This window comes from Perognathus longimembris, chromosome 5, assembly GCF_023159225.1.
Source record: "Perognathus longimembris pacificus isolate PPM17 chromosome 5, ASM2315922v1, whole genome shotgun sequence".
NCBI classification, from domain to species: domain Eukaryota; kingdom Metazoa; phylum Chordata; class Mammalia; order Rodentia; family Heteromyidae; genus Perognathus; species Perognathus longimembris.
Genome location: NC_063165.1, coordinates 16,821,906 through 16,829,268, shown reverse-complemented (window position 1 = coordinate 16,829,268; position 7,363 = coordinate 16,821,906).

Here is a 7,363-nt window from a genome sequence, read left to right as displayed (position 1 = left end):
TTAAGTCTCAAGTGTGAGAGAATGTCTTAGCTACACAATATCTTGGATTCAAGCTTATTTGGACACTTTTGTTACTTTAAAGGTGATATACAGAGGAATTAACGTTAAGATAAATCATGTAAAGGGTACATTTCTTTTTGAATAATGTCATCTCTGCCTTCCCTTTCTCCCAGTTTTTCCCTCTAGACCCCTCTCCTCCACAAGTTGTATAGTTCATTTTCAGTATAGTGTCTAGTGAGTATCACTGTTACATTTTTTCCACCCTTTGTCTCACTATTTCTGTGTTCCCCCTTTCAGATAAACTTATACAAAAGCTTCAGAAAACAAAAATAGGAACACAGGAGAACAAAAAAAAAAAAGCAAGGTGATCGAATGAAAAACACTAAATGGGAAATTATTGTTTGAGCTAGCTGTTTAAATTTTTTTTGCAGAATACACTATCTCAATTATCATTAAACATTTTTTCAAAAACAGAAAAATCCAAGTAAAAACTATTTGATATTAAGAATTAAAGTTTACCCTTTGTCAAACTGAAAAAATTATATGAATATAGCCACTTCCTTTTAGTAAGATGTTACTTATTCATTAGACCCATTGTCTAACATTTTGGCTCAGCATAATTAGAAAAAACTAGATTTATATAAACAATATGCTAAGCTTACTAAAAATGTGATGCCATTGAATGAATGTATATTGACTTTTAACCAGCCTAAGCATATAACAATTTGTGATTTTGTACATGATTTTCAGTTATCCTTGCCAAATTTCCATTTTATTGTGTGCATTAAAAGAGACTTTTAAACCTGGTATTGGTGGCTCATATCTGTAATCCCAGCTAATTAGGAGGAGTGCTGTTAGAAATCAGTCCTTGTGAGACTCTTATCTTCAATATATTCAAAAAAGCCAGAAGTGGTTTGTTGGCTCAAGTGGTAGAGCCCTCACTTTGAGCTCAAAAAGGCACAAGGATAGGGCCAAGGACCTGAGTTCAAGCCTCAGGACCAGCCTAATAAAAGACTTTTAGCCAGATGGTAATAGTTGGAAGTGGGTTGTAAATAGACAGCCCTATAAAATGTAATGAAAGCCAACTTCAGAAGATAAAGATCTCTAGGTTATAAAAATGGAATATTACAGAAGACTGGCAGGAATGGTATGCCATCCAATAGAAACATTCATTTATATTCTCCTCTGCTCTAGGTATATAAACAAATTTAATAAGTCAATTCATATTTCTTTCACTAGATCCCTTATTAAATCATACAAATATATTTCAACTGGTACAAATCATGGGAGTTACTTAATATGGCAACAAGTGCTGATCATATTAAAACTAAACAATTCAAAATATATCATATGTGTAACAAGACATCATAACTTTCAAAACTCTCCTTAACTGTGTGGATGTTCCTGCTGACAAAGCAATGTGGCTAAGAGGAATCCTGCAGAAATTCTAAATGCTATTTTAGAAACAAAAAACAGCCAAATGCCAGTGGCTTATGTCTGTAATCCTAGCTACTCACGAGTCTGAGATCTGTAGATGTTAGTTCAAAGCCAGCCCAGACAGGAAAGTCCATGCGGCTCTTATCTCCAATTAACCAGTGGAAAACTGTAAGTGGTGCTGTGGCTCAAAGTAGCAGAGTGCTAGCCTTGAGCATAAGAGCTCAGGGACATTGCCCAGGCTCTGAGCGCAAGCCCCACAAACAACAAGGAAGGGAGGGAGGGAGGGAAGGAGGGAGGGAGGGAAGGAAGGAAGGAGGGAAGGAAGGAAGGAAGGAAGGAAGGAAGGAAGGAAGGAAGGAAGGAAGGAAGGAAGGAAGGAAGGAAGGAAGGAAGGAAGATCTATTGATTCAGAACACACCATAAATCCCAAGTGCCTACTGTCCTATGTGGTATGTGTATGAGTAGAACAGTCATCAGCTAGTTGTGTTAGTATTCTGTCTCACTGGAAATGGAATGGAATCTGCAATGGAAACTGCAGTCTTAGAAAAAGTGAACTGTCGTGTCTCGTATACAGTGAGCCTGCTTCACAACAGGCTCCAAGGAGTAGGACATAATGTATTGTTCAGTCCTTAGGAAGTTAACTCAAAAAAACTTTGGGAGTTGGCTATTTAGTTAATCCCAGCTATTAGAACTACATTCCTAAAGCATTACCATGGACTCTAGGTATTGCAGATTTTTTAAACCAAATACATGTAGATAAATAGAAAGAGTCACAAAATAGAAAAAAAACAAGACAGAAGATAAAAATTGATGTTTAAGGGGAAGCTGAATCTACTACTTCTTAGGCACGTTTAGCTCCATTGATTCTGTTCTCTTCTTTGATCAATAAATTCGATGGAGAAGCACTAGATATGATGAACAAAATAGGTGGCACTGAGCAAAGGAGAAACAGAAGGCACTTACATGGCCAGTCCAAGGTGGGTGAGGTCTATGAACAAACAGCAGCAACAAACATTACTTAGGTAATCATATTTACATTGTACCAGTTACAAGATGCCCTAGATGGAGGTGTAAGAGAAGAAGCATGTTATGATGAAGTGGAGAGGTTAGTGGTCCAGAAATCCTACCTTCTCCATTTGAACCAAAACTTATGTACATAAAGAAGGCAGTCATGTCCTCAGAAACAGAAATGGCAGAAGAATCCTATCATACTCTTTCTTACAATATTCCCTCACTTGCACTTATGCTGAAAGTGATAACAGAAGAAAGGAAAAGATAGGGAAACCACAGTGTCTTTTCCTCTCAGCCTTTCCTCAAGCTTCATTTACCAAAAGCAGAGAGTTTTATTAGAACATAAAAAGAATTTAGTTCACTGTGGGAGCATTTCTACCATTCTTTCTATGATCAATGTACTTAAGCGTATTTGCGGTACAAAATATGAATTGTAAAATTTTGGTGTTTCCACATAATGAAGTCTTTAAGTTGTATTAATACTGATATTGCATGAGATAAAGGTGACTAATAAAATTAATGCTAATGCTTTAATATTGTAATTTTTGATTATTTAATGCTAAATAAAAATACGATGATATGTTGGGAAGATAAAAGAAAGAATAAAAATTATACTTTACATTTTACTTACTCTAATAAGACTTTTGTGTTTTGAATAAGGGGGAGGACTTAAATTCTTGTTCTAGATGAGGCCTCAGTAATTACATTAAGGCCTTGCACACCTACTAGCTGACTAGATTAAACGTAAGATAATTGGTACAGAATTGAATTGCATTAAAATAAAAACCTTAGAGAAAATTCAATTACATTTTGTTGTCCTCGCCTAAAGACTGCTCAGTTACAAATATTCATTGCATCTTGCAAGTCTCAAAGCTTTCTTTGTTCTGCCAGAATTTAAAACTCAATAACATGCCTCTTTCTATACATAAACATTTATGTCCTCTATTCCTCATGTTACTTGGACTCTGTAACCTTTGGTTCCATATTATCAAACTGCAGATTACCCTCTCTCGTATTAAAATAAGAGGCCGGTCTATGCAGAACCCTGAACTCCCTGTGCAATTGCTTGAATAAATCTTTTGTGGCCTTAATTATAGGTAATACCATGTTAAATTTAACTCCAACAGATGTTCCCCATAAAAATGTGATAGCACAATCATTTTAATGGATATGTTGAAATTCAAAACAGTTTCTTGATAGAAATTATAAACTCCTAAAAGCTGATTGCACTTTATAAGCTCACCGAGTTTTAGTGGAGCTATTTTTAAGTGTCGGTGGTAGGCACAATGATAGATAGATTTACTCCTCGGAGCACTGGTTTCTCAGAAGCACAAATACTTCATAACTCAAATCAATAGTAGAAACCAGGTTTTCTTGTTTTCCAAGAGATCACCAAAGTTGTATCAAAGACCAGAGAGTTGTACTGGATCCTTTTCCTATTCCACTGCTCTGGCTGTAACAGCTCCCTGCATTAACTACACTCCTAACACCATTGTGAAGATCACAGAAAAATGCTACAAATTTCTCCCTCTCACTCCACAGAAAAATCTGTTCTTTAAAAGAGAAAAAGCTGGGTACTGGTGGCTCAGGTGCCACTGAGTACTAGGTATTCAGAAGACTGAGATCTGAGGATTGTGGTTCTAAGCCAGCCCAGGCAAGAAAGCCTGTAACTCTTCAATTAATTCCCAGAAGAAAGCCAGGAGTGAAATGTGGCTCAGAGTGGTAGAGTGCTAGCCATGAGCAAAAGAACTCAGGGACAGCACCCAGACCCTGATTTCAAACCCTATTGACAGGCACACAAAAAAATATGAATTTTATAAGAAATTCTCTGCTGAGAGGACTGTCCTGTGTTCAGTGTTGCAATGATCCTCCTGATAGCGTCATCTTTTTAAATAATTGCTTAAGTGAATTAAATTCCTTCTAGATAGAGAATTGTTAGGTCAAATGCTAAAGAAAAATGTAAAACTTGGGGCCATTTTACAGTATTTATACGGATTATATTATTATTTCTATTTCACCTCTCCTATTCCACTAAAGGACTATGCATCCCATTACAATTGTGTACTATGCTTTTTTCAAGAATATTTATTCTTGTTCCATTGACATTGGGTTTAGATATGTCTTGGTCAATGGCATACCAGAAAATGTGACTGATCTCCCATCTAAATAAAAGCTGAAAGAGCCATTTTGATGTTGCCTTGACTCTATTGCTACTATTTTTTCCTCTGATATTAAAACTTCATGTCCCAAAAAGGGCTATACCCTCAGGTGACATTAAAGAAGGAAAAGGTACATCCAACAACATGGAACTTAGTAGCTACTATACTACTAAAATAACATTTAGGCAATAGTCATGGTCTATACCACAGCCAATAAGAAAAGAAACACACATGTATACAAGCACATACACATGCAAAGGCAAGAAAATAAACCATCATTTTTTATAAATTATAAAGGTTTTAGAGTATCTTTGCCTACTAATGCATGACAGATACTGCTTGTGACATTACACAAATGGCCTCATATCTTCACACCTGCTCTGTGTCCATGCACTTGTGCCATTCAGATGGATTCTAAAATTTGATTCTGGTTGTGAAGACTGATTATGTCACATATACATGGGGAGGATATTAAATATTTATTACTTAAATAGTGAAACTTTGGGGGGAGAGCATTTTAGATCAAATGTGCCTTGTGAAAGCACTGTCTCAGGACAATCAGTGGTGTCTAGAAGGTAGGGCTGGGGTAAAGAAGCTAACATGGACAGAATTTTCTGTGCCTGAGTACCTACAGCTCCAAAGGGGAAAATCAGGCCTTCTTTATTAGCTTTCCTAGACATGGGAAAGAAATAAAAGAGGAAAAGAATGAGGCTTAGCAACTGCCAAATATTACAAAATGAGTCAGTCCATTATTGCACATGCTTTTGCAATGTGACTATGAGGCTCTTCTCATTCCGAGGAAAGCTCCTTCTCCAACTCTTGAATTGGGGTTGAACTTGTGAAATTTTATAGCCAATATAATTTGGCAAAAAGGATTTTGCAAGTTGTAGGCCTAGATCTGAAACGTTTTTGCATGCTTCCTCTCCAGACCTTGCCACCACATGTAGACAAAGAGCTCTTGCCTGCTGAGTAAGGACAAGAATATCTGTATACCAGCTTACAGTCAGCTGCTCCCAGACACATAAAAAAGCCCAGCCAAGATCAACAGAGCTACCTTCTTAACTCACAGCTATTCACAAATATATAACCAAGACTAGCTGAGGCTTGAAGAACTCCTCAGCTGCCTTGACTTTCCCACAGCAGGTAAGAGTCTCATCTGCACGGTGTGCTATTATCACACCTTGCATGAGAGACCATGGGAGCATATTGCAAGGATTTCATGCTCTGGGTGTATCCTAACTTCCAGAGCACAAATATTACAAAACAACCACTTCTGCGTGGAATGAGGACACAGCCCAGATTGTTCTGGAAAACTCTTCCTTATCTCAGGATATTGAAGATTTGATACTTTCAGGCTAAGAATTGTAAGTAAGAGACATATAAGCTGCACCATCAAGCTCATCCAAAAATTTGTCCCACCAATAGTGAGAATTTAAAAATATAAAGTAACCTAAAAGTGAATAAGAACTATTAGTGAAATAACTTTAAATAATAGATTAAAAGTTCAGGAAAGATCATTCTGCATGGTGGTATTATGAAATCAACAGTGTACTGATGGCTCAGGCCTGTAATCCTAGCTATTCGGGAAGCTGAGATCTGAGGATCCTGTTCTAAAGCCAGCCGGGGCAGGAAAGTCCCCTTGGGACACTTATTGCCAATTAACCACTCAAGAAACAGAAGTGGTGCTGTGTCTCAAGTGGTAGAGTGCTAGCCTGGAGCATAGAGAGGCTCAGATACAGCACCCAGACCCTGAGTACAAGCTCCACAACTGACCAAAAAAAAGTAGAAATAATTTGTTTTATCCAAGGAAAGATAATTAGGGGTTGGAGGGTTAGAAGTTCAAAGGCCCAGAGATATAGCTTTAGCTATATATATGTAAAAGAAGGCAAGAATATCACTCTAGAAAGTGTGAGTAGAATAAAAGGAAAATGCAAAAGAATGACTGATGCCAGAAGGGGGCACTAATATAAAAAAACTAAGGATGAAGATGCAAGAAATTACAGCCACATTGTTGAGTAGGCAAAAGGAAATGGGAGATAGTAGGTGGACTAGCCTCCTCCAGCAGTTCATACAGCAGAAAGTTCTAGTTCAAAGACCCTACACAAAGAATGCTGTAAATAGAGTGTTCTGCTGAAAATATTCTTTTATTGTTTCCATTGTCTCGGTGAAATTAGCAGCAAGTTTATAAAATAAGACTGAAGCTGAAGAAGAGATTATTGGATGCTACAAGAGGAAAGGGGAGGCATAAAATAGGTGCTCAGCAGAGGTAAAAACTGACTTCATAAGAAAATTTACAATAACTAAGACAGTATGTCCCTCTAATCACAGATACCTGGAAAGTAGAGACTTAACAGAATAATCATAGATTGAAGCCACCCCAGGCAATAGTTTAGTGATCCTATGTCAACCAACAAGCAAATACAGTGCTTCACACCTGTAATCCCAGATATAGGAAAGGCATAGGTAGGAGAATTGTAGTCCTCGGCTATGAAAGCCAATCTGGAGAAAAACTGAAACAAAAAGAGAAAGAAGCTGGGGGCATGGATCAAGTGGTTAAGTGCCTGTATAGCAAGACCCTGAGTTCAAACTCCAGTACTTCCAGAGAGAGAAAGAATATAAAAAGAGGAAGGAAGGAAAGAGAGAGGAGGGTGGGAGAAAGAAGAGAAAGAGAGACAGGAAAGAAGGAAGGAAGGAAGGAAGGAAGGAAGGAAGGAAGGAAGGAAGGAAGGAAAGGAGGGAGGGAGGGAGGGAGGGAG